The sequence below is a fragment of the Aegilops tauschii genome, chromosome 5 (genome assembly GCF_002575655.3).
Source record: "Aegilops tauschii subsp. strangulata cultivar AL8/78 chromosome 5, Aet v6.0, whole genome shotgun sequence".
Taxonomy (NCBI): Eukaryota; Viridiplantae; Streptophyta; class Magnoliopsida; order Poales; family Poaceae; genus Aegilops; species Aegilops tauschii.
The window spans coordinates 439,595,467-439,617,516 of NC_053039.3; positions in this window are offsets into that span (position 1 = coordinate 439,595,467).

Here is a 22,050-nt window from a genome sequence, read left to right on the forward strand (position 1 = left end):
CATTAGTATGCCTCCCAGGGGGCCATCTATACCCAGGTGCTTTGGCATACTAATGGCGCACAACAAAGGGATGCGCCATTAGTAACTTCGGCATACTAATGGCGCACTGTTTAGTGATGCGCCATTAGTATCCTCTGGCATACTAATGGCGCACTATGATGTGATGCGCCATTAGTATGAATATTAGGTTTTTTTATTTTTTTATTTTCTGTTTTTTGCATAGGTTACAAAATGTATAATTGGACAAAATATAGACAGCACACATCAACACCAGATTCATCGAATACAATAGAAGATTAGTCTCTGAATACAATTCATCATTTTAGTCTCCGAATACAATTCATCATATTAGTCTCCGAAATCAAAAGACCGAACAAAGATAGAACATTACAAGTCTCGAGACCACGAGTAGCGAGTTTGTCGAAATTAATACTAATCCTAACAAGTCCTACTAATCATCATCATACAACTTCTACTCGTTATTAATAACAAGTCATACGATCATCATCCTGATAGTCATCGAACCAACCCTACTTAATTGTTCTTAGCACATGATCATCAGTATTAGGCAGGACCTAAAATACCCTATTTAAGGTAAAATAGCATAAAACAATATAGACCCTGACTCTCCATTATGGAGAATGGAGATCATCCTATCTCCAATTCTTGCGCGGCGCTTCCTTTGCTTCCAAGAACCTCCTTACGACTGTCCATACATTTTTTCCATTCTCTGATTAGCATGTCTCCACTTCTTCTAGAAATCCGGTATGGACAGTTGAGATTTGTAGGATGACCTGGATATAAGTTCAAAACTTGAAGGCTGCCATTCTGATACATCAAATGAGGCACACAATCCTCTGGGATTCTCTGTTGAAAAACATAGTAATAACTTCATAGTTAGCAATGATGTACTAGTTTTAGAAGTATGCAAAAGATGCACGGATGTCGTAATAGTAAGAAATCTTACCAGGGTATCTCCATGGTAGTTACCGTAGTTCAACACGTGCACTAGTGGCACGTATTGACCATAATGTTGAGGAGTTTGATTGTAGATATTGTAATTCTCAAGATCAGTACAAAATCCGACCAGATGATTTTTCTCCTGATAAGTTAACTCGGAGCCATCGGTGTAGTGGGTTTTGTCTACCATTTTCCGCACATTTTTTGAACAATCAAAATAAGCTGTCAATGGAAATAAGTTGTCAACTATTTTGAAATAAACAATATAGATTAGTTAATAATTAACTATGTTTGAGAAACTCACATAGCGGTAGAATTGGAGGTGTATCAACAAGGACCCAAATGTCCATATTGTCTTGGTCGATGCCAGGATCACCAAGATCCATGGTGACAAGCATAGCCTCATCAAAACCATACATCTTGCAAAATGCTTCCCAATTTTTGCAACCAAAATGGGTTACGCTCTTAGCATTATATAGACTTACTTCAAAATCCACATCATGATGTGTCCTTAGGTGAATTTTCTTCGTTTCAAAATTTTCATGATCTTCAAAATCCATCCTCTCCAAGACATAGCGTCTTGCATGGCATGGGATAAACTATACTCGAATTGTAAAAGATGAAATTACACGTTGGAATAGTTGAAGTCATGCTTAATTATGAAAAAAACACTTGTCGTCGTTGCGTACCGTTTCAACTTCGAAGGTCTCCTCGAGCTTAATGCTGAAGCGCCGATCATCGTCCAGGTGAGGCCTGTCGCACAGACCTCGACCGTCGTGGCACCAGTCGCACTCCCCCGAGAGACTTTCGTCGTCCGATGACGACATTTCCTATGTTCATAATTCAAAACTACATCATCTCTGTTGGGTCCAATAAGATAATCCACAGTGTGGTGAAAACACGCCCATCCAAATAGAATATGTGGTATGGGCTTTTTTAGTAGGTCATCCTACCAGATTAGGGTTTATCGATGACGAGCAACTGACATTAGTAATAACTATGAGTAGATATCACACTTCTATATGAATAACACAAGAGGCAGTTGATCCTACTTAATTAAGTACTAAGATACCCCGGCCCATGCATTAGTCGGAAGTGCCCCATATGTCCTATTTTTAGCAAAGTCATGCTAAAATTCACGGAAAATTTCAGCATGACCTTTGCTGAAAATAGGACATATGGAGTACCCGAATTTGCCGGAACGGAAGTTAATCGACATTCCGGCAAACTCAAGGGCCTCTCGGGTGGACAAGGCAAAAAAGGCCTCCATCACAACATGGAAAATACATTGGCATGTCAAGAATTGATACATCTTCTTGACCATCTACTACAATTGATACATCCTATCAAGAATGGTACACATCACCATATATTGCAAAGATGTACTGGTCAGCAGCAATTTTAACAAGATGTACTAGACAACAGCAAATTGAGCAAAAAAATGTACTGGACAGCAGTATATACAGGGGGAGCGGAAGAGGGGTTGGTACCTTGGGAGAGGAGGGTGTGCTTGGCTCTGCCGCCGTGCCTGAGTAGCAAGCACCTACGCCCCTGCCTTGTTCCACTTGTATCCTGCAGATCGAGAGAGGATGAGATGAATCAGATCAGTTGCTCATGCTTTTTACAAATTGTAGCTACTGTTTTTTATACCTAAACAAAATTGCCCTAGCTATATTTGCTACTGTTTTTATACCTAATTTTTTGCTACTGTTTTTTAATTTGCTACTGCTTTTTTTATTTGCTACTGTTTTTATACCTAAACAAAATTTCCCTAGCTATATTTGCTACTCTTTTTTTATTTGCTACTGTTTTTATACCTAATTTTTTTGCCACTGTTGTTTGGACTACTCTGTCAGCTCCTGTGACTGCCAGAGTAAGTGCCGTAACATTTAAAATGCTAACCTGACTACCCTGGCTGTGTTGTTTTGTTCCATAGTTGCTTTTTGTGTGTAGATTACTACTGGAGTAGTATTGTAACTAAACGTGTTACCGTCTGAGTATTCCACGGATGTTATTTGGGTACTTCTGACTAGATTATAGATTTTTTAGAAACATCTCTATTGCTCTGCTCTTTCTAGAACTTCAACTTTGACGTAACTGAATTATAGCTGTAGCTATGTAACTAAATCTGTTATTTTAGAACACCATTGGTGTTAATTGGGTACTGTCTCCTCGAAAGTGCAGTCGACTTTAGATTTCGGTTGTATTGATTTTCTGAACAATTGGAGAAATGATTCATAGTAATGTTCACTTGCTACATGCATGTTGTGTTATAGACTTATAGTGAGAAGGTGGTAGTCCTATACTCTGCTCAAGTTCTTCTTTCTTGTGTGTCAGTCCATCACAAAACATCACCAGAAGAATATATACCTTGACGCTGCCACTATATGCTCTTCGTTCTAGTGTTCTTGACATAGCAACATACTACTCGTATAGCATATAGTGTAAGTTGTGTTCCACATTAAGCATTCAAAGAGGAAGGAGGAGGCCGGAGGGGGAGGGAGAGGTGGGGCAGTACCTGAGGAGGCGGAGGAGGCCGGAGGGGACAAGGAGGAGGTCGGAGCGGCGCGGCGGTGGCGCGGACGAGGAGGAGGGCGAGGACGAGGACGACGGGGCGGCGGCGTCGGGAGAGGAGAGGGGAAGGGGATCGAGGGCGACGTCGAGGGGCGAGGAGGAGGTCGGGGCAGCGGCGTCGGGAGAGGAGAGGGGAAGGGGCAGCGGCGTCGGGGCGTCGGGGCGGAGACGAGGACGACGGGGCGGCGTCGAGGCGGCGGGGCAGCGGCGTCGGGAGAGGAGAGGGGAAGGGGATCGAGGGCGAGGGCGAGGGCGAGGGAGAGAGAGGGGATAGGTTTGGGCCGGGGATAGGCGAGGGCGAGGGCACAATACTAATGGCGCACCACCCCTCGGTGCGCCATAAGTACATACATACTAATGGCGCACCTCACCCTGGTGCGCCATTAGTATTTTTTTTTGATTTCTGCTCGAGCCAACAGGTTATCTTCCACCTGACCTGATCCACACCAAGTTCCCTCTACTAGCTCGACTGGTCAGCAGCCAGTTCTCACACAAGGAGGTCCTGGGTTTGATTTCCAGGCTCCACAAATTTTTTTTATGCATTTAAAATGCTGTTTGATATTTATTTGTGTTTAAATATGTTCAAACTTGTTTAAATCATAACAGTAATATTTTTTTATAAGACAGTAATAATTATTTAAAAAATATCATCAAACAGTAATGCCGGTGGAGCGGGGGAGGGTGCGCGGGGTGCGGGGGGCCGGTGGACCGGGGGGTGCTCGGCGGCGAGGGGGACCGGATCTGGCGAGGTGGGATAGCGATCGAGATGGAGGGGGATCGAGATCGAGTGTCCATGAAATTTAAAAATATTCATGATAGTTCAAAAAGTGCCCATGAAATACAATCGAGAAATGAAGGCTACGATTTAAATACAATCGATCTTAGCTAGCTATCTGTTCACAATCTTCTTGCCCTTCTTTTTCGCAAATGGAGTTCTTCTGTGGAACGGACGTCCTTTAGGTAGGGTGGTCCTGCTTCTTCTTGTGGTGTATGCTGCTACTTCATCATCGTCGTCATGTTCGATTCTCGGGTCGCCATACTTGTCGAAGTCTTGCTCATTGGCTACTCCATCCATTCCGATGATCTTCCTTTTGCCTCTCCTCACGACAAAACGACTGGGCTTTGACGGGTCAGTAATGAAGAAGCATTGGTCCACTTGGGAAGCCAGTACCCATGGCTCATTTTTCGCGGTGACGTTTGCGCCTGCGGTCTTGGATTTGGCTTCGGGTATAACCATGGTGGTGAAATACCGGTCTTCTTTTAGGACGATCTTGGCCCATCTGACACGGAACCTCGGGACCTTCTCTCCAGCGTAGCTCAGCTCCCAAATCTCCTCGATCCTTCCGTAGTATCTGTCCTTGTCGTTACCGGTGTAGGATTCCATCGTTACCCCGGAGTTCTGATAACCATCGCTCTTCATGTCCTTGGCCTCGGTGTAGAATGTGTAGCCGTTGATATCGTACGCCTCATAGGTCATCAGGTTGTGCTCGGCGCCCTGTGACAAGGCGAATATGAGTTGTTCTTCCGCGGAAGAATCCTCATGTAAAGGGTACGACAGAAGCTTCTCATGTCATTCCCTGGTTGTTTCGGTCCTTCGATTAGCATACTCATGTGAATGTACTTCCTCTTCATGCACAACCAGGGGGGAAGGTTGTACATCCACACAAACACAGGCCAGGTGCTATGTGTGCTTTCTTCCTCTTTTTGTATCGAGTGACGCCGCACACCGGACATATGGTAGACTTCGCGTGCTCGTCCCGATAAATGATGCAATTGTTCATGCACACATGGTATTTCACGTGCGGTAAATCCAGAGGACACACGATTTTCTTCGCCTCCTCCAAACTGGTCGGGCACTTGTTCCCCTTGGGAAGACGTTCGTGCCAGAATGACATGTTCTCGTCGAAGCATGCGTCGGTCATTTTGTGTTTTACCTTCATCTCCAGAGCCATGAGCGTTACTTTCAGGCGGGTATCCTCGGGCCTGCATCCTTCATACAATGGAGTAACCGCGTCTAACTCAAGTTGATCCATCTTGGCTTTCTCTCGGGCGGCAGCTCTTGCGTTATCCGTCTGCTTGAGAAGCAGCTCTTCAATATGAGGGTCCTGCACCCAGCCCATCGATGGTCCAGCGTCGTCTGCTCCGCCGGCATCATCATCTTCATGATCATGCCCGTCGTTTGCTCCGGCATCTTCCTCATCATCATATCCTGCATCTTCTACATGATGACTGTGTACAGCATCACCGTCGTGATCATCTCCTGGGGATTCTTCGTCTTCTCGCCCGCCCGAGCCGCGGTGGTTGTCTTGCTGCCCTTCCTCATTTCTTGCCCGGCCCCCATGGACGACTTCGTAGTCATCTTCATCACCTTGCCACCGATAGCCATCCATGAATTGAATGAATCTATGGTGGAAATGAGGTGAAAAAGAGGAGGCACCCGAGACAAGGAGGAGGTGGAGAGAATGAAGTGGGGAGAAAGTGAGTGTGGGTAGGAGAGGCTGTCCAAAATATCTTGTTGCTGTCCACTTACTAATGTCCCAGGGTGCGCCATTAGTATGTTTGGACAGGCGCACTAGTTAAAAAAAATTGATACTAATGGCGCACCCTGGGCCTGGTGCGCCATTACTAGTTACAACTAGTAATGGCGCACTGTGTCTGGATGCGCCATTAGTATGTTTGGACAGGCGCACTAGTTAAATTTTTTTTATACTAATGGCGCACCCTGGGACAGGTGTGCCATTACTAGTTACAACTAGTAATGGCGCACTGTGTCTGGATGCGCCATTAGTATGTTTGGACAGGCGCACTAGTTAAAAAAATTTTTTGATACTAATGGCGCACCCTGGGCCAGGTGCGCCATTACTAGTTACAACTAGTAATGGCGCACTGTGTCTGGATGCGCCATTAGTATGTTTGGACAGGCGCACTAGTTAATTTTTTTTGATACTAATGGCGCACCCTGCGCCTGGTGCGCCATTAGTAGTTTCAACTCTAATGGCGTATCAGAAGGTGGTGCGCCATTAGTATATACTAATGGCGCACCGCTTGTCTGGTGCGCCATTAGTGTCAATCCCATCTATAGCCCTTTTTCTAGTAGTGAAAGTGTGAAAGGGGTTCAAAGCAATCGGAATAAGTATTATGTCTGATGCCAGTATAGATCAGTAGGACGATGGTCCGTGAATTACATACGAGGCCACGCGCGATGAATAAATTTGGGAACAGGGGGTGCACAGGAGAGTCGGGTTTCGATCCTGTGGAACTGTGGGTTATGGGCCCACCATGTGGGTTAAAAGTAGGAAGGGCGGTGACATCTTGCCCGATCATGATAGCAAGGCATGTCAGAGGGTAGCCTGTCAGTTATATGTCAGCAACATCGTCGGTACCAAGGGCGAGGGACGAAGAGAACCATTTTCCTGCTCGTTGAAACGAGGCGGACCATTAGGCAAAGTTCTCGTCCATCGGTGGTTACCGAAATGTCACCAACAATAATAACAGGGTCTTACTGACAGAGTTGTACACCGAGGTGTTTACATAAGCAGGAGAATATTACTGCTTAGATCATATAGTTCACCAGAAAGGTTAAACCACACAATGGAAAGGAAAATATGATTATCAGATTAAACAGAAGAATGGAAAGGAAAATGTGTTTAATCACATATTTGAAGGTTATATCCTTCCCAAGGACAAGCTGAGCATGATATTCATGACAGGATATAATGTAGAAAACTCTTTAGGTAGGGGAGAGAAATTTCATGACATTACCCATACAACGGTGTTTGGATAATTGAGCAGGAAACATTTAGCATTGGGCTTCAAATGTTCCTATTGAAAATCGGAGTACCATAGACATGCTTCGAGATAGCATTGACATGGTCAACAGGGGAAGATCAGACTTTGGAAACAAAAAGGATCCATCAGGAACAACTTATAGAATAAGTCTTACAATTTCCTCATGGAAGAACAGCTAACCTTGCTAAAAGGAAAAACTTATAACAATAGGGCCTCCCGCCAGGTGTGCTGGGTATCATCACCTTACCGGGTCATAAATAGGCCAATGTTATAACTCTTGGAAATATGTTCCAACCATCATATCTGACCGAGATTCAGATCTGATTGGTGTCAGGATAACTCAGACTTAGGAGGCCTGAGAAGAAAAGGTGCAACACAAATTGTCGAAACGACATCGAAGATTCTCGGGAGATGAACTATGGAAGCGAGTTCCGAACAAGGGTTCATAATTAAATCAAGGAGAGGTGAGGAGGTGACTGCTTGACTCAGCGACAATCCATTGAGATTTCCAAAGGATGGATTTCCACCACTATGTGAACAAGGAGATAACATTAGCTAGATCGAATGACTTAATGATGTATGCTCGAGGAAAACATACACAATTAAACATTGGTTGAAATGTGCAACCGAAATATGGGCTAGGTAGCACAATCAATGTTCGAATGATGATTCATTAAGCCATAGACGTAGAATGAAACTATAGACCAATGACTTCAAAGCAATAGGGTTGCTAGAAGTTTAGAATTTACACATCACAGACCATTTGTTGGTATTCCTTTTAGAAACAACACGGGGACCAAGAAGAATGGTGATGGGGAGAAGTATCACTGTACCAAGATGTCATGCGAGGTGGTGAAATTCTTACGACATACTTGACATAAAAGATGGTAATACTCCAAGGTAAAGAAGAACAATTGCTGGATAGCAAGGAACTCAAGGTATAACACCAAACACGAACAAGCTTGTGTTGGTGGGACGGCAATAAAGTGGTCGATGATAACACAGATCATCGAGGGCAAGGATGGTATTTCTCATCATGAACTCAATCGATATCCTGGAAGAGCGCATAAGGTTGATGATGATCACGACACATTTGTCGAGAGATTTCATGAAGATGTAATCAATCAGCAACGACATCAAGTCAAAGGAATGATGGAGCAGACGGTTATTGGAACCATGGGTAGGACACACGCTTGAAATCAAGCTTGTTGTTCCAGGTGAAATGGTATGAGGGGAAGATCGGCGTAAGCTTAGCTCATCATCGAAAGTTGTGCTCCGGGGTTAAGGACCAGGTAGCACAGTTAAAATCATCAAGATAATGATATAGCCAAACAGGCTAGGAATGACGCGATCGGGTACAAACTCGTAAGTAAGGAGCATTACTAAAAGTTGTTGAACCATAGTGCGGACTCGATTCAATTATCGGGGTACTCGAGTGATTAACCACTCAAAACCCAGGAAAAAATAGTAATCCGTGAGAATGTAGTACTTGATGAAGAACTCATAAGACGTTATGCGGTTCCGTGATAATCTCGAGATACCAGGGGGTAATGCTCGACGACAGATCAAAGTAGAGGTTGGACTAGGGTATTGCTCTGCAGAAGACAAGTGCTTAAACTTGCACGAGAAATGGTATTTAAAGGAGAACATGGTCGGAACCATGATTGAAAAAGGCCAGATCCCAGATATAAGATGAACTTATACCAAAGGAATAATTAATTTAAGAAAAGCTTTAATGATAAGATCTATATCGTGTCCATGGGCATGAACGCAAAGTTCAAGGTCGACTCCCACTTCTCCAATGCATAACCTTTCATTTACTTCTTGCTTTCGATGAAGTTGTATGGTAGAAAATTATCTGGTAAAATACCAGAAGGGTATGGCTTGTGAAAACCTTCGGGTTCAAACGGTTTTTAGGGAAGGTATAGGTTCAACCCATCAGGGCATCTTAGGAACTTATACCACAAACTTCGGAGTAAATAATACAAGCTCGAAAGTAGAGCATGGTTCACAAAGCAGAGGATACAATTTACCAAAGGCATCATGTATCCGAGGAAAAGCTCACCAGCTTATTTAATATGGAGGACATTGTCAGATAAAATCCGACAAAAGGGTCTGGTGGTCCCCAAGGGATCTAATGTGAGCATCAGTACTCAACCAGAGGAAGAAAGAATGCCAGGAGATCAGACTATAGAAACAACTGACTAACTCAAAAGCTCAAATGCAAAGGAATTATGAATTCCAAGACAAGGGATCAGAAGCAATGCTCTGATTAGGGATGGATAAGTTGAATAGCCTTAGGGGTACAATCGATGACGATTTGATTGGTCGAGATCCAGCTCATGTTAAAGATGTCTGAGCCGGAAGGATGAATTCTAGGATCTGATTGAGGATTGCGAGCATTCGCAACATATTGAATCAATGGACTCAAAAAGATAATGACAAAGGGTGCCAATAAGATTTCGAGGTTTATGGGATTAATCATAATGCTAGTAAGCAAGAATTTCAAGAGCAACAGGCTCCTGAAGATTTTCGGAAGATCGAATGATATTTTGAACACTTTTGTGAAATACTTGAATCAACTGGGGATGAGCGGATACTCGGTAAGTGCGAGGATTATCCGTAGGGGTATTCAGGTGACAAAGAACAGCAGGGTAGTAAGCTCAAGGGATTCTCGGAACAACAGAGAGAATTTTGGGGTATCTGGTAATAACAAGATCATCTGGGAAACATTGTATGAATGGCGAGTATACGTGGTTATCCATAGGAGTTTATCGATGAAAGGGAATTGTAAAAGCGATGAACACAAGTTCTCGGGTTATCAGCGGAGAGTATCTTCAGGGTCTTCACGTGCAACAGACGATCATCAGTAATAAGGGGCTCTCCGGGTGAAAGTGATAACGAGATCCTAATGTTAGATTTAGTAAAATCATTTAACCCGAATAGAAGAGAGATCAGAGTCCCAGAGTATAGGCAAGGAGTAAAAGATCCTAATACCACCCAATGGCGACGTGGGTCCGTAAGACACACAGCCATGTTAGTAAAAGTTTTTGAAATGTCTAGACTCGACTTCGGCCAAGGAGTTGAAAAGGGGGATTCCTACAGGAAGTTGGCTCTGATACCAACTTGTGACGCCCCCGATTTGACCGTACACTAATCATGCACACAAATGTGTACGATCAAGATCAGGGACTCACGGGAAGATATCACAACACAACTCTAAAACATAAATAAGTCATACAAGCATCATAATACAAGCCAGGGGCCTCGAGGGCTCGAATACAAGTGCTCGATCATAGACGAGTCAGCGGAAGCAACAATATCTGAGTACAGACATAAGTTAAACAAGTTTGCCTTAAGAAGGCTAGCACAAAAGTAGCAACGATCGAAGAGGCAAGGCCTCCTGCCTGGGACCTCCTAACTACTCCTCGAAGCCGAACTCCATGTAGAAACATCCTCGGGATTTCTAGCTCCTGGACTCCAGCATCTGGTTGCGACCATCCGGTATAGAAAGGGGAAAAGAGGGAGAAAGCAACCGTGAGTACTCATCCAAAGTACTCGCAAGCAAGGAGCTACACTACATATGCATGGGTATATGTGTAAAGGACCATATCAGTGGACTGAACTGCAGAATGCCAGAATAAGAGGGGGATAGCTAATCATGTAGAAGACTACGCTTCTGGCAGCCTCCATCTTACAGCATGTAGAAGAGAGTAGATTGAAGTCCTCCAAGTAGCATCGCATAGCATAATCCTACCCGGCGATCCCCTCCTCGTCGCCCTGTTAGAGAGCGATCACCGGGTTGTATCTGGCACTTGGAAGGGTGTGTTTTATTAAGTATCCGGTTCTAGTTGTCATAAGGTCAAGGTACAACTCCGGGTCGTCCTTTTACCGAGGGACACGGCTATTCGAATAGATAAACTTCCCTGCAGGGGTGCACCACATAACCCAACACGCTCGATCCCATTTGGCCGGACACACTTTTCTGGGTCATGCCCGGCCTCGTAAGATCAACATGTCGCAGCCCCACCTAGGCTCAACAGAGAGGTCAGCACGCCGGTCTAAACCTATGCGCGCAGGGGTCTGGGCCCATCGCCCTATGCACACCTGCACGTTGCGTACGCGGCCGGAAGCAGACCTAGCCCCCTTAATACAAGCGCGAGCTTACGGTCCAATGCGGCGCGCGCCACTCAGTCGCTGACGTCAAAAGAGCTTCGGCTGATACCACGACGTCGGGATACCCATAACTACTCCCACGTAGATGGTTAGTGCGTATAGACCAAATGGCCAGACTCAGATCAAATACCAAGAACTCGTTAAGCGTGTTAAGTATCCGCGAACGCCGACCAGGGCCAGGCCCACCTCTCTCCTAGGTGGTCTCATCCTGCCCTGTCGCTCCGCCACAAGTAACAATCGGGGGCCGTCAGGAACCTAGGCCCACCTCTACCGGGGTGGAGCCACCTGTCCTTTCAGCCACCTCATCAGCATCACTTGCGGGTACTCAACGAGCCGACCCGACTTTAGTCATCACATGTGTCATGTATATAAAGTATATAGTATATACCCGTGATCACCTCCCGAAGTGATCACGGCCCAGTAGTATAGCATGGCAGACGGACAAGAGTGTAGGGCCACTGATGGAACACTAGCATCCTATACTAAGAAGTAGGATTGCAGGTAAAGGTATCAACAGTAGAAGCAAGGGCAGGCTATGCATCAGTATAGGATTAACGAAAAGCAGTAACATGCTACACTACTCTAATGCAAGCAGTATAGAGAAGAATAGGTGATATCTGGTGATCAAGGGGGGCTTGCCTGGTTGCTCAGACAAGAGAGAGGGGTCGTCGGTGACGTAGTCGACCACAGGGGCATCAGCATCGTCACGGGTTCTACCGAAGAGAAGAGGGGGGAGAAACAGTAAATACATAGCAAGCAAGTGCATAACAGGACAACAGGCAGAGCTAGACGTGTTCTAACGCGGTATGAGGTGATACCGGTGAAGGGGGGAGACATCCGGGAAAGTATCCCCGGTGTTTCACGTTTTCGGACAGATGAACCGGAGGTGAAATGTTGCAGGTTCACTATGCTAGGGACGCGTGGCGGACGAACGGACTGTGTATTCGGATTCGGCTCGTCGTTCTAAGCAACTTTCATGTAGAAAGTATTTTCATCTGAGCTACGGTTTAAAAGATATGATTTTCTAAAGATTTACTAATTTTCTGAATTTTAATTAATTATTTAATTCAACATTATCCAAACAGTGTTGCGATGACATCAGCATGACATCATGCTGACGTCAGCAGTCATCTGACACGTGGGTCCCACATGTCATAGACTGATTAGGGTAATTAGGCTAACTAATTAATTAACTATTAATTAAACTAATTAATTAAATTAGATTAATCTAAACAAGGTTAATTAACTTAATTAATTAACTAATTAATTAATTATTTTTATTTTTATTTTTATTTTCTTTATTTATTTATTCATTAATTTTTATTAATTAATTTATTATTTTTATTTTCATTATTATTTTAAATTCTTTTTTTTACTAAACGTTTTAGGGGCGAGGCCCCACTCGTCATAGGCCCACAGGGGCCTAGCGGATCAGGCGTGCGGGCGACGGGCGCCAGCCGGAATGGGCGCCCGCCCAGGCCAACAGGGGGAAACGGCGACGGGCGCCAGCCCATCGGGGCCCTTGCCCAGGCCAGCAGCAGGGCGCCGGCGGCCAAGGGCGGCGCTAGGCGAGGCCGCGGCCGGTGCGAGGAGTAAGGCAGGCGCGGCGGTTGCCGAGGTCGGGCGCGTATGGAGGTGGCCGCGGATGGTAGTGGCTGGGGCGCGAGGCACCCGCGGGCGCGGCCTGTGGTGCGGGTGGCCGCGGAGGGGTATGCGCGGGCGAGGACTTGGCGCGGGCAGGGCGCGGGTGAGCGCGCACCAGCGCGGCGCGGTGTACGACGAAGCGCGACCGGAGCGAGGTGACCGGACGGGGCGGCGGGGGCGCGTGTGCAAGGGAGGCACAGATGAGGAGAGGGGGAGGTTCGCTCACAGCGTTGAAGGGGAGGGGCCGGCGTGGCTCAGGTCGGGCGACGAGGAGGAGATGAGGAGGCGAGGCGACGATGTTGAGGTGACGACGGCGTAGGGCGACGGGGCACGGCCTCGAGGTGATGGAGTCGGCGTGGTTTCGGCGGCGGCCCCGGGTCGATCCCGTGAGGAAGAGGCGCGAGAGGTCGGGTGACAGCAGCGGGCATCGGGGCGCCGGCGAGGTGCGGCGGGGTGGCGCGCGGCATCGACCTCGGCAGGGTCGGGGGCGCAGTTGCCCCGATTGGATCGGGGGAGTGGGGGGGAAGAGAGAGCGAGAGGGGGATCGAGGGGGGGTGGGGGGTGCGGTAGGTGGCTAGGGTTTGGGGGGGAGTGGATAAGGAGGAGTGGGGGAGTGGCCGGCTGGGCCTTTGCCCAGTTGGGCCGGTGGCCTGCTGGGCCGGAGCCCGGGGGGTTCTTCCTTTTTTTGTATTTAGTTGTTTTCTATTTATTAGTTTTCTATTTATTTTCTATATATTTTTGTTTTATAAAATATACAAGTAGTACCTAAATTAGTGTTACAAAATACCCCAATGCCACAAAAAGTTTGGTGACAAAATAAAATAGTTTAGTAGTTTATTATTTGTAAAAGGCATTTGATTAATTGTTTTTGCTACTGTTTAAATCCTTATAGTTAATTTAAGCATTTATAAAAGTTTGGTTTCTCCACCATAATTGCTTACGATTTATTTGAAACAACCCGAACATTTTAGTTTTAATTTTTTGAAAACTTTTGATGTTTGCCTTGATTTTCAAATTTGAATTTGGATCGGTTTCGGACTAACGCGAGATTAACAACAGTAACCGAGGTGACGTGGCATCACTAACGTGGAATTACTCTAGCTTAATTATCCAGGCGTCACAACATACTCATTCGGCCACAAGAGCCACGGCCAGCCATGCCACACAGTCGCATATATACGAGATCAGATGCCTGTGGCACTGATCTCAGATAAGCTCCAGGAGCACTTTGTACTGCCCGATGTACACCCCACATATATATTCAGACATGCAGGAGTAGGGGTATTATCTCTCCGGAGAGCCCCGAACCTGGATAAACTACCGCGTGATACTCGCATACCCGTCCCCGGATATACCGGCAACAGCCTTGCCCTCACACGAAGCCACCTTGTGGCATCTGTCGTCTCGCACCCCCCGTGAGAATACCACGACAGTTGGTGCCCACCGTGGGGCAAGCTACTGCTGGTTTCGCAGTCCGGGCGGGACCCTTTTTCGTCATCATCACCGCGGCGTCGCCGTCGTCTCTTCAGCTGCGCTGGGGGGCTCTACATCGACACGCCCGTGGGACGGCCGCGCGGAATGGCGCGTCCTTGTCGGCGGCCTCGGCCTCGTCCGCCTAGCTCTCTTCTCCACGGACGCTCTCTGCCGCGCGCCTCGCTGCCCGAGCTCGTCCATGACACATACGTACCTCGTACACTTCCCAGGCCATGCATTCCCCGTACACATCCCAGGCGATGGCTGAACTTGCCTCGGATAAATGCCAGATAATGGCGAGATAATCCTCACAAATGCCTCATACACTTCCCATACATTGCCTGTTCAATAGCCAGATACTCCCTGTACATTGCCCGTATTCGAGTCAGACATCATTACCATCGCTCCGCCCAGCGCTCTGTCCGCTGCTCTGCCTCCAGCTCGTCTCCTAGTACGACCGTCAGGCCGTGCCACCGAGCTCCCTTGCCCGAGCTGCGCGGCGTCTGTGGCTTTGCGCCCCTCTCGCACGCCCGTGGCCCCTGTTGCCAACTCTCTCGCCACAGCGCCGGCTGCTGCCCCGCGCCCCTCTCGCACGCTCCGTGCTGCGCCCGCCCATCTGGGCTCCTCCTCCTCGGGTGCTGCTGCACTACTCCGAGCCGGCTGTGCCGCCCCCGGCGCCGGCTCCGCCAAGCCTCGTCCGGCTCCTGCGCTCCACCACGCCCGCGGGCCACGCTCCTGGCCGCCTGCAACGCCGTCGCCGCCTAGCGCCTCCCTGCGTCGCGCGGGGCTGCCTGCTTGCGTCGCGCGCCTCCTCAGCATTGCCCGAGCTGCTGCCGGCCGCGTCCGCCTCGCCTTTGCCGGCGTCCACCCACGCCCCGAGCTCGGCCTCCCGTCGCCGGCACCGCTTGGCCCCGCTTCCGGCCTCTCCACACCGGCTCCTCCCCGCCGGGTGCTCCGCGCCGGGTCCTCTGCGCCGGGTCCGGCTTCCCGCAACCCGGCTGGCCAGCTCCCGCGCGACGGCTTCCCCCGCATCCCGGGCTCCTCCGTCCGCATCTAGGCCGACTCCCGCGCACCTCTGCATCACGCCGAAGACCGCGCGCGCCTCTCCATCACCGCGTCTGAGGCCCCCGTTTTGCTCCGCGCCTGACCGCTCCTCCACCGCCTGTCGCAGGCTGCTGCGCGCACGCCGGCGGCACCCGGCCGCACCACTCCGGGCCGCCTTCATCTCATCGCGCTGCGACCCAGCACCCGGCCTCGCGCGCCCCTGCGCCGGCTCCCCTACCACGCCTCTGGCCGGCTGCGTCGCGCGCCTCCGCCGCCGGCTCTCGCATCGAGCGCCGCGGCCGACTGCGCCCCGCGCGCCCCCGCCGGGTCCCGCTCGAGCAGCCTGCTATGGCTGGCACCTGAAGAAAAAGAAAAAAAAGAGAGAGAGAAGTGGGCCAGCTGCCCAGGTCTGGGCAAAACTAAAGGAAGTGGCCGGCTCAAAAAAAAGAAATGAGTCCGGGTGGAGAGTTCCCAGCTGCCCAAGCCGGCACAGAAAAAAAGAAATGACGCCGGGTGGAAAGTTCCCGGCTGCCCAAGCCGGCAGAGAAAAAAAAGAAAAAAAAGGGATGTGTTTGGGTGCCAGCAGCCGGCTGCTAAGAAAAAAGAAAGAAAAAAGTACGTCCGGTTGCCCACAGCCGGACAAAGAGAAGAAGAAAAAAGAATCAACTTCAACAAAGAAGACAAAGTAGTCGCCGGGAGATCCGGCCCGACTGCACAACAGTCAGCCCGAATCTCGTGGGCTACACCCAGCGGGTGTGCTGACGCGCCCCCGCGAGGAAGAAGACAAAGTAGTTGCCGGGAGATCTGGCCCGACTGCTCAGCAGTCAGCCCAAATCTCGGGGGCTACACCCAAGGGGTGCGCTGGCGCGCCCCCACGGAAGATTGCAAGAAACAAAAACAAGAGACAAAAAAGTTTTGTCTGGCTGCCAGTAGCCGACAGAAGAGAAAAAAGAAGAAAAGGGCGCTGCCAGACGCCTCGCCGCCTGGTCGGCTGTGCCAAGCCGGCTCGGCCGCGTTCCGCTCGCCGCTGGCCGGTCAAGCCCGACCGGCTGGACCCTCCTCGAGCGCTTGGAGGCTCGAGGGCTACACCCAGCGGGTGCGCCGACGCGCTTCACGAACGCCGAGCAGCGCCGGCTGTCTTCGACGACCTCTGCCGCGACTACATGAAAATCAATGTGAGCTCCTCACCCGCATATTTTTGCATCATGCAAGTACGGATAACCCCGAACGATGCACGGGGGGCTATCTCCGCATTTTTATTACAGTTGCATCACTATTCGCCCCGGCGCCAGCCAGAGTTGGCTCGGGGGCTGTCCGCTTGGCCTGAGACGTTAGTTCCCGCAGACGGCTTAGTAGCGTGCGCGGTACCAAAGGCCCACTCTTAGTCACAAACCGCAGAGCGGCTGTTCGACTAGCAGGAGTGAACGCTGGAGGCCACCACGCGAAAAACGTCCGGGAAGAAAAACAGTTCGGGTGACCCGGCCGTTTCCTTTACGAGTATCTGCTCGGTCGAATCTGCTCCCAGAGTCTGAGTACTGTACACTCCCTTCGCAGCCCACTTTCAGCCACAGACTGCAGAGCGGCTGTCCGGCAAGCGAAAGCACAAGCCAAAGAGCGGAGGGAACACGAAAAAGATTAAGGGGGCTCGGACGAGTCGGCACCCTCCGCATAAATCTTGCAATGCTAAAAGCAAACATTTGATATATCTGCGTGGACTAACTTTGTCTTTTGCATGATCATTTCCGTGGGGAACCCCCCTCCTCGCTCGGAGGCTACACCCAGATGGTGCGCTTGCGCGCCCCCGCCGGAAGCAAACCACGCCGGCTGCGGTCCGCAACTGGCTGCCATCGACATCTTCTACATCAACACACGCCAAGAAACCTCCGCCCAACTTTGCCAAGTTGCCCAGAGGCTCGGGGGCAACTGTCGGAGTAATTGACCACGGGTACCCCGAAGACGGCGAGACGATATTTCAAGACATAGGGGCTAGCAAAGCCCCTCAGTCCGACTGCTCAGGCCGCCCCAGGCGCCCCCCCGTCCGACTGCCCGGGCCGATTCGCCACCCGGCCTGCTCTCCGTCCGGCTGCTCCAGCCGGCCTGCCGCGCGGAGTCAACCGCTGCTCTGACCCGACATCGACAACACCCCAACGAGACGGCCGTACCCGACACAGGTGGAGAATAGTGGAGCACTGTACCAGGTGTAACACATCACATCGATGTTCCCCGAATAGTGTCATTGGTGGGTGGGCCACCACCCACCATGCCTATGCCCATGCCACCACCTAGCTTACATCCTAAGCTACCTCACACTATAAAAGGAGGTCTCATCCATCCATCCACGAGAGGGGACTCTCACGCACCCAAACTCAAGCAAGCAAGCAAGCTAGCTAGCCATCCATCCATCCACCCACCCACACACGTATGAGCACACATACTCATTCGGCCACAAGAGCCACGGCCAGCCACGCCACACACTCGCATATATATGAGATCAGATGCCCGTGGCATTGATCTCAGATACAGCTCCAGGAGCACTTTGTACTGCCCGATGTATACCCCACATATATATCCAGACATGCAGGAGTAGGGGTATTATCTCTCCGGAGAGCCCCGAACCTGGGTAAACAATCGCTTGATACTCGCATACTCGTCCCCGGATATACCGGCAGCAGTCTTGCCCTCACACGAAACCACCTTGTGGCATCTGTCGTCTCACACCCCCCCATGAGAATACCACGACAAACCGGAAACTTATTACATATGTGAATACATAGACAAAACGGAGTGTCCCTAGTATGCCTCTACTTGACTAGCTCGTTAATCAAAGATGGTTATGTTTCCTGACCATAGACATGAGTTGTCATTTGATGAACGGGATCACATCATTAGAGAATGATGTGATGGACAAGACCCATCCGTTAGCTTAGCATAATGATCATTTAGTTTTATTGCTATTGCTTTCATCATGACTTATACATGTTCCTCTGACTATGAGATTCTGCAACTCCCGAATATCGGTGGAACACCTTGTGTGCTATCAAACATCACAACGTAACTGGGTGATTATAAAGATGCTCTACAGATGTCTCCGAAGGTGTTTGTTGCGTTGGCATATATCGAGATTAGGATTTGTCACTCCGTGTATCGGAGAGGTATCTCTGGGCCCTCTCGGTAATGCACATCAGTATAAGCCTTTGCAGGCAATGTGACTAATGAGTTAGTCACTGGATAATGCATTATGGAACGAGTAAAGAGACTTGCTGGTAACGAGATTGAACTAGGTATGATGATACCGACGATCGAATCTCGGGCAAGTAACATACCGATGACAAAGGGAACAACGTATGTTGTTATGCGGTTTACCCATAAAGATCTTTGTAGAATATGTAGGAGCCAACATGAGCATCTAGGTTCCGCTATTGGTTATTGATCGGAGATGTGTCTTGGTCATGTCTACATAGTTCTCAAACCCGTAGGGTCCTCACGCTTAACGTTCGATGACGATTTGTACTATGAGTTATGTGATTTGATGACCGAAGTTTGTTTTGAGTCCCGGATGAGATCACGGAGATGACGAGGAGTCTTGAAATGGTCGAGAGATAAAGATTCATATATAGGTCGATGGTATTTGGACACCGGAAGTGTTCCGGGTGATACCGGGTCACCGGAAGGGGTTCCCGGCAACCCCCGACAAAGATATGGGCTTAATGGGCCAAGTAAGGGAACACACCAGCCCACAAGGGGCTGGTGCGCCCCCTATAGGGCCAGCCACATGGGGAGAAAGGGAAAGGAGAGGCGGAAAAGGGAAGTATAAAGTAGGACTCCTACTTCCTTCCCCTCCCCCTCCTTCCTTTCCCCCTTGTCCAAGTATGGTAGAGGGGGGGGATTGGACTAGGGGCCCAAGTAGGATTCCTCCTACTTGGGCGTGCCCTAGGCTGCCTCCCTCCCTCTCCCTCGTTTATATACATGGGGAGGGCACCCCTAGAACACATCAATTGTTCCTAGCCGTGTGCGGCGCCCCCCTCCACAGTTAACACCTCGGTCATATCGTCGTAGTGCTTAGGCGAAGCCCTGCGCTGGTAACTTCATCATCACCGTCGTCACACCATCGTGCTGATAGAACTCTCCCTCGTCCTCAAGTGGATCAAGAGCTCGAGGGACGTCTCGTGCTGAACGTGTGCTGAACACGGAGGTGCCGTATGTTCGGTACTTGGATCGGTTGGATCGTGAAGACGTTCGACTACATCAACCACGTTACTAAATGCTTCTGCTTTCGGTCTATGAGGGTACATGGACTCACTCTCCCCGCTCGTTGCTATGCTTCTCCTAGATAGATCTTGCGTGATCATAGGAAAATTTCGAAATACTACGTTCCCCAACAGTGGCATCTGAGCCAGGTCTACGCGTAGATGTTATATGCACGAGTAGAACACAATGAGTTGTGGGCGATAATAGTCATACTGCTTACCAGCAACGTCTTACTTTGATTCAGCGGTATTGTTGGATGAAGCGGCCCGGACCGACATTACATGACCACGTTCATGAGACTGGTTCTACCGATGTGCTTCGCACACAGGTGGCTAGCGGGTGTCAGTTTCTCCAGCTTTAGTTGAATCGAGTTTGACTACGCCCAGTCCTTGTTGAAGGTTAAAACAGCACACTTGACGAAAAATCGTTGTGGTTTTGATGTGTAGGTAAGAACGGTTGTTGCTAGAAGCCCGTAGCAGCCACGTAAAACTTCCAACAACAAAGTAGAGGACGTCTAACTTGTTTTTGCAGGGCATGTTGTGATGTGATATGGTCAAGACGTGATGAGATATAAATTGTTGTATGAGATGATCATGTTTTGTTAAAGTTATAGGCAACTGGCAGAAGCCTTATGGTTGTCTCTTTATTGCATAAGATGCAAGCGCCATATAATTGCTTTGCTTTATCGCTATGCGATAGCAATAGTTGCAAAAGCAATATTTGGCAAGACGACCATGTGATAACACGTTTATAAAGATCAAGATGATGGAGATCATGGTGTCATGTCGGTGATGATGGAGATCATGACAGTACTTTGGAGATGGAGATCAAAGGCACTAGATGATGATGGCCATATCATGTCACATATTTTGATTGCATGTGATGTTTATCGTTTATGCATCTTATTTTTCTTAGTACGACAGTAGCATCATGAGATGATCCCTTACTAAAATTTCAAGGTATAAGTGTTCTCCCTGAGTATGCACCGTTGCGATAGTTCTTCGTGCTGAGACACCACTTGATGATCGGGTGTGATAAGCTCTACGTTCACATACAACGGGTGCAAGCCAGTTTTGCACATGCAGAATACTCGGGTTAAACTTGACGAGCCTAGCATATGCAGATATGGCCTCGGAACACTGAGACCGAAAGGTCGAACGTGAATCATATAGTAGATATGATCAACATAGTGATGTTCACCATTGAAAGCTACTCCATCTCACATGATGATCAGACATGGTTTAGTTGATATGTATCACGTGATCATTTAGATGACTAGAGGGATGTCTATCTAGGTGGGAGTTCTTAAGTAATATGATTAATTGAACTTAAATTTATCATGAACTTAGTCCTGATACTATTTGCATATCTATGTTGTAGATCGATTGCTCACGTATAGCTTCCACGTTTTTAATTATGATATGTTCCTAGAGAAAACTAAGTTGAAAGTTGATAATAGCAATGATGCGGACTAGGTCCGTGATTCTAGGATTATCCTCATTGCTGCGCAGAAGAATTATGTCCTTGATGCACCGCTAGGTGACAGAACTATTGCAGGAGCATATGTAGGCGTTATGAACGTTTGACAAGCTCGGTATGATGACTACTTGATATTTCAGTTTAAAATGCTTTACGGCTTAGAACCGGGACTTCAAAATGTTTTGAAATGTCATAGAGCATATGAGATGTTCCAAGAGCTGAAATTGGTATTTCAGACTCATGCCCGAGTCGAGAGGTATGAGACCTCTGACAAGTACTTTGCATACAAGATGGAGGAGAATAGCTCAATCAGTGAGCATGTGTTCAGAATGTCTGAGTACTACAATCGCTTGAATCAAGTGGGAGTTAATCTTCCAGATAAGATAGTGATTGACAGAGTTCTGTAGTCACTATCACCAAGTTACTGGAACATAGTGATGAACTATAATATGCAAGGGATGACGAAAACGATTCCCCGAACTCTTCGCGATGCTGAAATCGGTGAAGGTAGAAATCAAGAAAAGCATCAAGTGTTGATGGTTGACAAGACCACTAGTTTCAAATAAAAGGGCAAAGGAAAGAAAGGGAACTTCAAGAAGAATGGCAAGCAAGTAGCCACTCCCATGAAGAAGCCCAAAGCTAGACCTAAGCCTGAGACTGAGT